Raw genomic sequence first — 14,176 nt, 5'->3', positions numbered from 1 at the left:
CTCAGCCTTCTAATTTTATTGTTTTTTCCAATTCTGCAAGACCTTGTGCACCAGAGTGAATGTAAAATAGATGAGTATCTAACAAAGTGTGTAGCCTGAGAGAGCTGATGGGTATGGCAAATGTGGCTTTCAGTGAAACTACACACACACTCTTGCTGTGTTCTCCATATTCCCAGTCTATATGGGACATTAGGTTCCCTGAGACAAGCAAAAGAGCTAAGAAAAGGGACTTGAGACTAACTAGCTAATGAGGCAAAAGAGGAGCCCCACTGCTGCTATACACTTTCTTTGAACCTCCTACTTGTAGTGTGGTAAGTTTGTGACACATACATCATTGAATTTGGACTCTTCGATGCCACACACATCTCAGGCAGGATATAATTTACTGATATGAGTGGAAACAGCAACAGGCATCTCTGGAAGATCTCAGCCATTTCTCTCTAACAAAGAAAGAAGGTTTAAGAAAGGAGATCTTTGGGATAACCATATAAATTTAAAATAAAATAATTTTTACCTTCTGAAGCCTGTGAAAACACAGAAGAGGAAAGGAACAACTGCTGTGTTAGCTGGAAACCCTTGAACCTCCAGTAAAGGAATTGATGAATTACACTTTTGGCAAATGGATGGATGTTTGCACAGTTGGTCAAGGACAGGCATTTAATTCTGAGTGCTGTACAGAAAACTTAGTTTGTATTTAACAAATGCATTTCTTTTTATGAGATGACTAAGCATACCCTATTAGTGCTGATCAGATATTACAGCAGGATCCACATATGTATAGATGACTGTTTTAGATACCCTGTATAACAGTAAGCAGTTGTTTTTAATTAATTTTTCTATAGCAAATGAGTTAAAAATCCCTGAACAAAACACTGATTTTTTTCTATGTCTATGTATTTTTCAGGTAGACTGAGAATGACACGTCTAGGTTAAAACAGTATCCAACAGAAAGCATTTGATGGATTGTTCCTAGATATTTTTAAGAAGGCAGCTACCAAAAGTGAGTACTAATTCCAGTACCTGGGATGTTTTAATCATGTTTTGTTGTTTAAAATAAAATTATGATTGTTGTAATGTTTCTTGAGATTTCTCTAACTGGAGTAATGAGGAATTTCACTAATTTCTCTACAATGTGTCTATTATTGACCCGTGTCTATTTTTATTAGCTGACAAAGATAATTTGCATCACAGTCTCATTCATGGATTCATTTATGTTGTGCCAGGCACTCTAGAAACATAGGCATTCTCTGCATGAAATTACTTACCTCTTAGTAGAAATCAAGAAGCTGTGGATAGTGACAGACAGAGGAGACCCATGGACACAATAAGAAAGTGCTGGTCAGTATGACAGGCAATGCTAATAGCACACCTGCAACCTAGTCCTTTACAGGGAATTTTAGATTTTGCTACAGAGAAAGAAAGGCACTAGCAAGGTAATTTTATATGTGTTTATGGAAAGCAGCATGAAAGAAAATACAAAACACTCATTTGAAAATCTAGTGCATAGACTATGGAAAATGACTGCATGGGTTTATTGGATGCAGACAGCCTAGTTTTGATAGAAATGGGGAAGGGAAATCAGTGCTATATCTGGAAAAATGGCCTTTGTATCCAGGGAATATCATCAGGACAAATTTGCATCTGTGATGTAAGTGACAGAAAGGAATTCTGCAGTAATTGACATGTTCAAAGATAAGGTCAGAGATAAGAGATTTACCTAGGTGGGTAGACAGCAAGGAAAGGCATTATCTGAAGTATGATATACAGAAGATACTTGGAATGTTGTGTAGCATCAATGTAACTGGGAAGTGGCCTCTGGAGTGGACAGGAGTTGAAGATGATATCAAGGTTACAGGCGTGTGACAGGATGGTGGCACTGTCCACAGTGATCAAGAGGGAAGGTTGCTTGGAGATCTTTGCTGGGACATCTCAAGCAAAGCTGGGACTATTCAGTAGACAGAACATTACAAGGAAATGGCAGAGAAGCAGAAGCATGAATCAAAGAATTGTGGAATATTTGAGGTTGGCAGGGACCACTGGAGATTGTCTAGTTGCCTTTCAAATCAAAACACACTTTCTTAGAGAATGTTGCTGAGGGATGATCTTTAAGAACTTTTCATCTAGAGCTGAAAGGCTGTGGCACCTGTGGCTCCTGCCACATAAAGAACCAGCAAATGTTCACTTCAGCCTGGGAAGTCTTGACATGAGTGATGAATGGAGAGAAAGAAAGGTCTGTTAATATTAAAACTACAAGTACAGTAGGAGGAGTTCTAGAAGTCAAAGTCATGAATATAAAGTGATATTTAAATGAAATTGATGCAGAATTATGTGTACTTGCAAGACAGAATGAAAGTGATTAGTGAACACCAGTGCTTTAATCACCAGCACTACACAGATACTGGCATAAGAAAGAAGAGGCAGTTCAAAAAGCATGAAAATTTTGCCTGCAAATCATGTCCTGGACTTTGTTCTTTACTCCTTAGGGAGAAACTATGTACTCCTATAAGGAATTAAATTGCTTTTTTTCCTATAATCATAGGAAGGTTTGGGTTGGAAGAGACCATAAATATAATTTAATTCCAATCCCCCCCTGCCATGGGCAGGGAAGTGTTAGGGCTGGTGTGAGCTGAAATGTTGTGTCTGTAGCAAGAGTTCAAAAAGTTAATGCCTGAGAAAGATCTCACTGCAAGATAATGATTAGGCATAAAAAACAAAGAAAAAGAAAGAGAAAAAGAGAAAAAGTATTTTCAAAGTCAAGGTTTCATTGTAAGTGATAACATTATAATGAGGTGACAGAAAACTGAGTGGAGTAAGGAAAAGAAGAGGAAATCTCTAAAGTAAAACTTCTCAAATTGCTGGGAGTTGCTGCACATGACAAGTTCTCTATTAAGAGACAAGAATTTCAGAGGACATGTCTGAATAGCTTTTTACTGAAGGTGAATTCTTACTTGTCAATGCAATCTGAAGACTTTTTCATTACAAAATGCTACTCATTGCAAAATGGAGTTTTTCACAACCATGATGCATTTGATAACTTTTTTGCTTCCAGGAGATCTGAGTAGTGACATAAGGTCAAAGAGGCAATAATAGCATCCAAATCAGTTATTTCCCGTGGAATCACAGAATTCTTCCCCAGTTATGTCCAGCTGAGTAGTGCAGTCAGTCATGCCAGCTATGAGGCAAATTTCCCGTCAAGGGGTCTGATCAGAGCTGCTTCCCAGGTATGCCATACTAGCTGGTCCAATACTATCTGTGAAGTCTTGGAATTATGGAATGTTTGCATTTGGAAAGGACCTCAAAGATCATCTCATTCCAATCCCCCTTCCATGGGCAAGGACACTTTTCACTAGACCAGGTTGCTCAAAGCTCCATCCAACCTGGCCCTGAATGCTTCCAGTGATGGAGGTGTCACAGCTTCTCTGGGCGACTTGTGTCTGTGCACCACCACTCTCACAAGAAATAATTTTTTCCTAATACCCAATTTAAACCTGACCTCTGCCAGTCTGAAGCCATTCCCTCTTGTCCTTTCCCTCCATGCCATTGTCAAAAGTCCCTCTTTCAGCTCTCTTGTAGCTCCCGTTAGGTTCTGGAAGGGGCTTTAAGATTTCCCCTGTAGCCTTCTCTTGTCCAGGCAGAACAACCCCAACACCATTAGCTTGTCTCCACAGGAGAAGATCTCCAGCCTTATAAACACCTTGTGTCCCTCTTCAATGCACACACAAGATGAATATGAACAGTACAAATAATAATAATAGGATCTGTTATTTTACTGTCTCATTAAATATAACAACATGCCTCAGGGTCCATAGAGTGTTTCTCAGGAGCCACCAACACTGATCTGGAAACAGGATGATTTTTGGAGCTGCTGCCCTCTTGCAGCTCTCAGTAGAAACTGTGGCTCACTGCTGATCAAACTGCTTTAACTCAGGTGAGGAAAGATGGCATTAGGTAGTTGGCATTTGGTACCCAGCTTGAAAACACTGTTGTTGTTGGCTGTCGTGCTGTTCTGCTGCAACCTGTGTATGCTTTTCCTTTCTATTTTCCTATTAAACACCATAAGGCAACTCTTATGTCTTTGGGGACTTTTGCAAGCACTTTATATTGAGAAAGTTTTGGGAATAAGTTTTGTAAAAATCCCCTTGTTCCAACAAATTAGAAACTGCTAAACAATGTGTATGTGTTTTCAAATTTCCTTAGATCCCCTGTCTTCTTAGCCTTGATCAACCTGTCACCAGAACTGCGTGGCATACTTTCTTGTTTACACTATAAATCCAAGATAAGCATCTTTGGCAACTGTATATTTATATAGCATCTAACACATTGGGCTCATGATACACTCAAAGCCTCCAGGTGCTATAACCATAGAGAAGTTATATAATCCTAGGGAGCTTCTCATTCTTCCCACAAGGCATCTTGTTTCTATCCACAATATAGAGAAACATCCTTCTAAAAGTTTCTATTTATTCAAATCAATGCCATGCAGTGTTAATGAAGCATTGATACTTATGTCTTATTCTCTGAGATACCAGATCATAATTTTTCTTGAATAACTCTTGAAGTTTGGCTCAAGATATCAGACGTATGATAGAAGAGCCTTGTCTCAGAGACTACAAGATTAATAATTTATTTAGTTAGTTATATATTCATTTGCTTATTTATTTTTGCTGTCAAATGCATCAGTTACCATAATCCTTTCTCCTCCCATTATTTAGCAGAGGAGGAACTGTAAAACAACAGGAAGGCTGTAATTCACAATTTGGCTGTAGAGTATGCAGCAGGTGGGGATTGGCTCTAGAAACCAGTATGAACTCAAATGTTTATTACAAGAACTGTTTGTACATTGTCTGTCAGTTGTTTTCCCCCTGTTTAGATTTGCAAGTGAATTGCAGATGCATTTCTTGTACACATCAGATTTTGCTTTTCTTTTGCTTTGCTGCAGAAATCTATTTTCAGCCCAGTTTTTTTTCCTCCTGTTATGAATGCAGGAGATGTGATCTCACACCCTCCAAAGAACTGATACACAACAGCAAAGAAATAACAAAAATCCCATCATTATACTGTTTGGAAAAAGAGGTAACTTCATAGCAGTGGAACCTCCTTTAGCTGCAGATATAGTGTCTCTCAGAGAAATAGGGATACTTACAGCTCATCTCCTTGCAGGTTTAACAAATACACCAAAATATCATAGCATTTTCCTTCTGAAAACCACATGCTGTGTGGAGGGCATAATGACATAGGCTTAACCTCCAGCCCGCAAGTGCAACAGCTTTTAGCCATACCCCCCACCTCCATGAACAGGCTGAGCCATCCTGATGTTCTGGCACAGTTTATCTGCTTTTATGATTTTACAGAGTTTCACTCAGGGCTTCTTTGTGTATCTCTGGATGATCTCGTAATGTACTTTATAGATGTATCTAACAGTGCCATGCACGAGGTTTGTGTGTGCTGCTGTCACAGCCAGTGACTACAAGCAGCACAGATGTCTCAGTGGGAGTTGTGCAACCTCAGTTCCCTCTCCATGCCTGCTTATATTCCCCTTGCAGCAGATGTGTAGCTCCTATAAGCACTGTGGCATTGTCCTAGAGCTGCTCAGAACCCCCCTGTGCCATGGCCAAAACTCTTTGACACCCCTTGCTTTGCACACCCCTTACCCCCTGATTGAGCAGCACAGCCCGTGGTGCCACGTGCCACCCCCGGGGACTGTGAACAAGCCCTTGTTTGTCACCCAGCCATGGTACAGAGAACCAATTTATTGAGGACTCAAGGCAACTACGCATCCAGGGATTTTCATTCCAGTTTTCTTTTCATAAAACCATAAAATCAAAGACTAAAAGGGACCATGAAGACTGTCTAGTTCCAATCCTGTGCCATGGGCTGGGACACTTTCCCCTAGACCAAATGGCTCAAAGCCCCATCCAACCTGGTCTTGAACACATTCAGGGGTGGAGGAGAGACATCTGCACAACCTTTGCCAGTGCCTCACTACTCTCATGGTGAAGAATTTCTTCCTGATACCTAATCTCACTCTGCCCTCTATCAGTCTGAACAATTTCCCCTTGTCCTGTCCCTCCACACCCTTGTCAAAAGTCCCTCTCCAACTCTCCTGTAGCCCATTTAGGCACTGGAAGATGCTTTTGCTCACTCATTATAGTTGAGGCAAACTCACTTTGTTCATGGCAAAGCTTTCAAATGTTCCATCTGTACCAATCTAGGCTTGTTTTAATTTACAGATTCTAATTAGACATTGACTTTCAGGGTGAGGTGGCAGTGGAGTGAGGGGGTAAAATTTGCTTTGGGACTCATAAACATACTTTCCATTTTGCAGGAGAGCATGAAATGTTTCTGTGTGAAAAAGCAGAGCTTTTTCATCTCATTTTAATGCTAATTTTGCAACTGTGTCTGACTATTCTCTACTCTGCTGCTGGCGAAATTTGTATTATGTGTGCATTCTGACCAGGGTTAAGAAGCCCCTGCATGTTGTCAGGCAAAACAAACAATAAAGCAAGTATGGGGATTCATTTCTCATGCAACAACAGAAGTATGGAAAAATAATTGAAAGTGAGTTACAGGATCTGTCTTCACCTGGTACAAGAAAGCACCCTTGAGTACTGTTGTAGCAAAACTGTTCAGCATGTGTTTAGCTCCTGTGAGGAGTCCTATTAAGGCCTAAATTGAAAGACAGGCTTAAATACAGAAGACAATTTAAAATATACTTCCACAGGTGAGATTCTTCCCCAGTTCCATTTTGTAACACCAGTATAGTGTTACCAGTGATAATAATGGACAGTCATCAATTTGGTAAGGTTTAGTGCCTTAGAAGTAGAGCAGTCTTTTTTTTGCTCTATTGCTAATTTTTATATAGTTTATTTTCTTGTATTGGATACCAAGCAGACACAGCTCTTACCTGGTCTAGGCACAGAAATAAGTATTTTATCAAACTTAACCTGCTAGCAGGAATGGACTAGTCTGACTGAGCTGAAACTACCATCCTGAACACATGTAGTGCTCGTAATATTGGTAATATATATAAATAATATGTGTGTAGGTAACTCTTACACTGTTGGTATATTGCCAGTATATTAACCTAACATGACATTGTTGGTAAAGATAACTACACTGGGTTTTAATAGCAATATCAGCACCTCTGAATTACAAGCCAGCTCAGAAAAGATTTTGTTAAATGCAGGTACTTATGGGGAGGGGCATGCACTCAGACCTACAGAGCATTCAGTTCTTTTGAGAAAATAAAAGTTAGCTTGGCCAGCTTCATGCAGAGTTGCTGTCCTGTTTGAGGCAAACACACAATTCCCCTGCAATCCTCACTTTTTGCTGTCTGTACCAGGGAACTGGCACTTTCATGTGTAATTACCAGGCCTTAAGGAATAATTCTTCTGGCTGTCCCATCAAGAGCAGCACAGAAGAGGGTCCTCAGGGAGCTTCCTCAACAGGCGAATGTCCAATAACACTGTTTATATTTACAGGATCTTAATTCACCCATATTAGGCCCATATAAATGATGTGGCTCTGCTGGGAAGTGCTCAGCTGCAGAATTTGCTCCAAGGGCTGTTCCCAGTTAGACTCAGCCACGCCCTGAAAGATGTTGGCAAAATATCCTTACTGTCCATAAAACATGTGCTCTGGAGTCACAGGTGATGGACCTGATGAGGTGAAAGGACTTGAAAGGACATTTCAGCCCTTCTGCACACTTCCTTTTGAAGAAGACCATCTTTGACCCTGAGAGACAGAGGACTGAGTTTCAAGCTGCCATTTATCAGGACAGTGTTTTTTAGTTTCTGTTTATTTTCTTAATTCTATTGAGAGTGGGTTTTTAAAAAAAATTTAATGACGTGACATTTGCCAGGGAAAACATTTGCAGCAATAAATCTCATTGAAATCTCCACCGAAATCTCATCTATTGCTTGACATTAATTTCAATCCTTTCCACTGCAGCTGTCTCCCTGCAGGTTTCATCTTTATGCTGCAAGACAGGGATTTGCTCATCCTGCTCCACTGCTCTCAGAGCAGCCTCTGGGTATTACATAGTAGTAGGGCACAGGGGAAAGTTTTTTATTTTCATAGTTAAATGCAGTAGCATAATTTTCACATTGTTACCTCTTGTTTGATCTTTTGATCTCTTTAACCAATTCCTTACCATTCCTTGGTAATCTGTTAGCACACCTCACTAGCAGAAATTCCATTTAATCTGAGAATAGATCCACTGGCAGAGCTCTTTTTCCTGTTTTCAATTGCCTTGCTTATGTAGACAGTCTACAACAGCCGCCTCTGTTCCATTGGCTCTTGGAGAGGGGACACTGTCTCCCTCCCTCTCACTGCACAGGACAACCATGGTAAAAGCAAAAAACATGTGTGCCGTGACAAAAGCAAACAGCCCATGTGCACTGCCATGGTTTTCACTTTGAACAGGAGAACTGTGTAGCTGTAGCACTGCAGCATTGAGCTCTCCAGAGAAGAAAATAGGAGATCTGCTGTAGGGGGTCAAAGAGCTGATGGCACCCTAAAAACCATCCTCCCAGGCATTATTCTGTTAAACTGATTGGGAAATTAAATCAGTTTGCAAGCACATGCAGTGAGTGTTAAATTGAAATTCCTAAAAATGTTCACAATGAGATTTGTTGTCAAGACCTTGGGGCAGCAGACAGGCACCTCTGGGGCACTTCCAAGAGGAGAATTCTGCTTTCTGCCTGGATATACTGGATTCTTCTTCAACAAAATATGTGAACTGGACCTGTTATATATTGTAAATATAGAAGAGGAATACCCCCCAAAAAAAAAAAAAAAAGTCTGTTTGTTGTTTCCTTGCTCAGTATTTTAAAGCCTGTAGTTGTCATCCAGGGGGAAAACTGAAGGAATCAAATGGGACACAAATTGCTTTGTGATGGCATGACTTGCTGAAGTGATGAAATGCATGATGTTCCCTGACACATACATATTCTTAGTGGCTGCTGATGAGACAGGATGAGTGGTAGTGCAAATGTTTGCCAACTTGGGGATGGCTTCTGATAAGGAAGGTATTCAGAGCTATCTTCAAAGTCTGACATAGCCAGGCACATATGTAACTGAGAACAGTGGTGGGTGTTCATTCTCCAAGGACACCTCAAAGATTGTGTCCAAAACACCCACAAATCATGTCACTGGAACCCTTTCTGAGTCACGATCATTTTGGAGTGTTGACCATCCATGTTGGGGTTGCAGGAACTCATGTGTAGGCTGTAGCTTTGCAATATTAAGCAGCAGGATATGGATTTAGGAGTTGACTCTGGGCTTCAGTTTGAAAAATGGTTGTTTGTTTTCCCCTGAGATGTTTTTTCCATACTCCTGCCAGAGGAATTGTCAATTTCACAGCTTTCTGAGGCAGCTTGGACTTTCTGGGAAGACACCTGTGTCTATTTTCCTTCTTGTTCTTTGGCCATTCCCTTTATTTTTCCAGGCTTGCCTCCAAACACTATGAGTGCATTTTGAGTCTTAGGTCAGTTACTCCCTGGTGAAAATAAATGTATTTAGAAAATCATGTGGAAATCCAGATCAAATATTTTAAAAACCACTGCCCTTCAGCTCACCAAAGCCCGGAACACTTGTATCTCCTTTATTTTATTTATGACCTTTACAAAAATTTTCATAAGAAAAGGTGGCTTCTGTCAGACTAACAATGTTTCTCCTATCTGTGTGTCTCTGTTGCTAGAGGATGCTAATAGCAGAAGAGGGATAATTGTGTTTTAATTGGGTTCTGCTTGTTCAAAGAAAGAGGGGGTAAGGGATGCTTTTTGGTTCCCATGGCCTAGTAGATAAGTTTCATATAATGCCAATTAAGAGCAAAATAAGGAGTGTGCAAAACAGGTGACAACAGCTCTCACGAGGAATCGTTCTTTTGTGGCTAAACCAATAGGGCCTTCAAATAAGGGTGCACTTTTTGCTTCTGGTGTTTCCCTTGATTTTTTTTTATTGCATTTTGCATAAGCTTTGCTGCTGAATGTATCAAGTCTAGAAAAGTTTAAGATGCCTGTGACAGGGGGAGACTGCCAATTGTGTGTATATATATATATGTGAGCGTGTGTATATACTTGCCAAAAGTAGAAAGGAAAGTCAAATTAAGTTATTTTTCCCCCCCATGAGTTATTTTTATTTTGTTTTTATTTCAAAGGGAGCTATTGTGTCTGGGGAGAGGTCGAGGGGTTTTTTCTTCTATTTTTATGCATTTTTTTCTTTATCCTTGTTTGTTAGTTTTAAAGTCAATTATTCACCAGGGCCTTTTCAACTGTCAAATGCAACAAAAGATAATCTGGCCTCTTCTCTTCCCTGCCCCCACACTCGCCTTTTCCTCCAACAAAAGCAGCCTTTGTTGGGAATGGTCATAATTTCACAAGGATCCTTCTTCATCCCACAAGTTAGGGAACATTCTTCTACTTTATATCAGTGACCTCTTACAAATGCAGGGAGACTCGGGATGCTGCAGCTGATGCTCTGCCCTGTCTGATGTTGTCCATCAATACTTGCCAGCCTGACAACTTAGATGCTCTGAGCACTCTCTTTTCCTTCAAGCCTTCCTTCTAACTTACTGCAAGAACTGGTTACCAATTTATGTACAATGCACAGCCTGGCATTAATCAGTCTCCATCTAAAGGACCATCTTTAAAAAGTGGCTTGGGCTTGCAGCTGCATTTGACTAGGATGAGCACTCGAACTTGCCAAATTGTGTTTTCTTTTTTCATGACTTTCAGCTCCTTGCAGTTGAGGAAGCACATAGAGAAAAGAGCACTGCTCAATGCCAAAGCATTTTGCAGAAAGAATTATGGTCCTTATAAAAGGATCAATATATGCCAATCTCCAGCTTCACATAAATATTTGCTTAGATAGTAAATTGATCTTGTCCTTGATTTGCCATAATTTAAGTCTATGAAGCTATAATCAAGACTCCTTGATAATAAAAAGAACCCATCAGCAATTATACTCATTCACTTCCCCATATTCAAGGCTATTTCAGCATTTCACTGATAAACTTCTGTTTTCAATCAAATTTGCAACATAAAAATCAACACTGCACACCAGTTAATGATGTTGGAGTGCTTCGTGTGTGGCATTTTGAAGTTATATCAATGTGGAGATAGAAGTGACTTCTCAGGGACTTTATCTGATATGGAAAAAAGATTTTGCTAAAACTATACCTAAAACCTTCTGTCAAAGCTCAAACTGAGTATTATTCTTGTGGATTTAAATGTACTTTTATAATTCTGAAAGTTTCCAGTTGCCAAATTTCTTGGAAACAGGAGCATCTAGGGATGCTTCTGTCATATATTTCTTACACCATAATCACTTAGCAATTTTTTATTAAACTATCTGGTAGTGTGAGTTAGTGTGAGAGCTTTCATACTAGACTCCCTATCCCTAAATGTTTTTGTTCTATATAAAATTAAATTGATAGAAAAGTGTGTTTGTTAAGAAATGTTATTTCTATTTTTGCAAGTGGGGAGTATGGTCTGAGGGAGATTTGTAGTGTTACAGTGTCACAGAGGAAGCATTTTAAGGAAACAAGTTGAAGCATGCTAGGGGTTTATTCTGGTCCACATTGCAATAGTTTGGACTCCTTCCTTTCAGCAGATCTATACCTACATATATATCTAAGAAGAACTCAAAGGAAGGCATATTACAGTAACCAATAATAGGAATAGGCTTGTAGGCAGATGCTGGTGAGGACACTAGATGACAAGTGTCATGGGTTATACTCACTGGAGGAAAGGGTGAAAATCCCTTCACTTTGAAAGTGACTGTGTGTCTGGCCATAAGATAAAGTTCTGTGTCCTTATGGTTTTGCAAGGTGGACATTACTGTTACTTTGAGTCATGGCATTTTCAAGGTTAACCCATTGTTGTCATTAGCCCTGGTAGTCAGCTAAACCTTACACAAGTGCTGGCTCACTTCCCCATGTGGGATGGAAGAGAGAATTGAAAGAGTAAAACTGTAAAAGCTCATGAGTTCAGATAAAGATAATTTAACAGGAAAAGCAAAATAAAATAAATCCATGCACTACTTCCATCAGATGTTTGGCTATCCCTGAGAAGTGAGGGCTTCATCACATGTAATGGTTTCTTGGGAAGACAAGAATAGCACCATACCAGTTGCCATGGAGAAACTTAACACTATCCTGGCCAAAAACTTTATCCATCTCCAAAACTCTCTTCATCACCAAAGCTTTTTCTGGACTAGATATGGCTTCACCATGGCATATCCTAGCATTGGAAACATCCTATCCTCATCCATAACCATTAAACCAGCCTGAGAATGCTGTACAAATATATGCATTCACTTATCCTCTGAATCCCTCCCAATACCTTGTTTATCATGTATAGATGAACCAATTTTTAAAATGGACCTATCTTGGGAGTGCTGAACAACACATGCTGAAGAAAATCACTCTTTTAAGTGAAGAGCTACATGTGCAAATAAAAGGTTTGGCTAGGTCAGAATATTACATAAATTATGAAGAAATGTATAATTAAGTCAAGGGATAGCCTTCACACTTTCATTCCCATTAAGGATTCATGGGGAGTTTTATAACCAAATAAATTCTGATTTGATTCCTCATTTGGAATTCTTTTAAACTCCACTATATCCTTATAATCTTTGCTAATTCAGAAAAATATCTGCTTAGAACTTCCTTTTCCTCTCTAAACTGGCATTAGCATCCTATATGGATGAGATACATAGTATAGTGCAGAGTGCACCTGTGCTCACCGCACTTCCACTACTGCCTGAGTAGCTCGTATTTCCTAAGAAGCCTGGAGCATCCAAAAAGATTAGCAACCCAAAGGCATCATGGTCTGCTAGAGGAAGACAAATAGAATTAGACTATTTTATGGATAAGAAAACTGGTGTTATTTTCCAGGTGATGCCTGAAAGTAAGTGCCTAAGTCACTGCTTTCAGCTGCAAAATGATCTCAGCACTGACAGCCCATGGCACTGGCTCTTTACCTTTGCTTTTGGTACCCAGACATTCAGCTCCTACCATCCCTTTCTCTGTCACCCACGCTGGCTGTCACAATATTTCAGGTTTAGTTGTCAGGAGAGCAGAGGTCCCTGATAATCATAAAAACCTGGTTGATGTTCACCACCTTCTTAGTCCATTTAATGCCTGGCTTTGCACATAAATTGAATGTGACTTTTCTCTGGTTGTCACCCAAATTTTCTGCAGACAAATGAGTTCTGACCAGAAAAATTAAAACTGCAGAGAGATCTGGAAGCATTCACTTACTTGATCTGCAAAAGGCCTTGCAAAATATTTTGTTCATAAAGTGAACAAATTGCTATTTAAGACATGGACTCTATATCAAACAAAACACATGGGAAAGCACCTAATAAGGAGTGCTCATTATCAATTTAGCAGTGGCTCCATATTCTCCTATTCTGTTTCTTTTATCAGTCCCACCAATACCTGGAGCCAACAATGATATGTGGATTGTCCTTTGGGATTAATTGCCACCTCCTTATGGCTGATCATTAAAAACAAAAATAAAAGTCTAAAAATAATAGTTGAATAATATGTATTTCCATAGGAAAAGCAAGTGAAATAATTCTGCATGCTGAATGCAGTCTAGAGTTGCTTCCCATGGGGGAAATAATGAATTTTGCCCAGCAATTAACAACTGGGGATATCCCTACTGCGTGCTGTAGGGATGTGTGTGTCACATCATATCAGCACAGCAATCCTACTCCACGCATGCCTGACCCTGCTTCCTCTATCTTGAGAGTCGTGTCCCAGCAGTCATGCTGGCACCAGAGATTAGAAACAAAACTGCACAATAGCAGGTGGAAGGCTTTATTTTCTACTGATGCTAAAATATATATATATATAATAAAGGCAGTTCCTCTCTGTGTTGCTCCTGCCATGGTCAGCAGTTAGCAGGGTGGAAAGGTGGAAGTGATGAAGGATTATCATCCTTTGCATGAATGGTTGTGTCTTCTTTCTTAGAGCAGATGCATAGCCCTTGGGAACTAAACAAGAGGAAGGAGATGTGTCCAGCAGTAGGGATGTGACACAGGAGAAAAATGCAAGAGCAGTCCCTTCCAGCTAAACCATCCTGTTTATTTTTTTTTTCATAGAAATTTTACAACTATTTTTAATAGGATTTCACTAACCCCTCTCTGATTACAAGAAACAGTGGAT

The 14,176-nt window shown here is 39.8% G+C and overlaps 1 protein-coding gene across 15 annotated transcripts in view; it reads left to right on the top strand.

The window, feature by feature from the left end:
- TENM4 (teneurin transmembrane protein 4) overlaps positions 1 to 14,176 on the top strand; it is a 1,547,070-nt gene that overhangs the window by 1,141,659 nt on the left and 391,235 nt on the right. For all 15 annotated transcript variants that reach the window (XM_085592903.1, XM_085592878.1, XM_085592882.1 and 12 more), the window contains one exon: positions 905 to 1,000. The gene's annotated coding sequence lies outside the window, so the exon portion shown is untranslated. The remainder of the gene's footprint in view (positions 1 to 904; positions 1,001 to 14,176) is intronic.

The sequence above is a fragment of the Lonchura striata genome, chromosome 1 (assembly GCF_050655825.1).
Source record: "Lonchura striata isolate lonStrDom1 chromosome 1, ASM5065582v1, whole genome shotgun sequence".
Classification (NCBI taxonomy): Eukaryota; Metazoa; Chordata; class Aves; order Passeriformes; family Estrildidae; genus Lonchura; species Lonchura striata.
The sequence above is the reverse complement of the archived record's forward strand: the minus strand, read 5'-3'. Positions and strand labels throughout refer to the sequence as shown.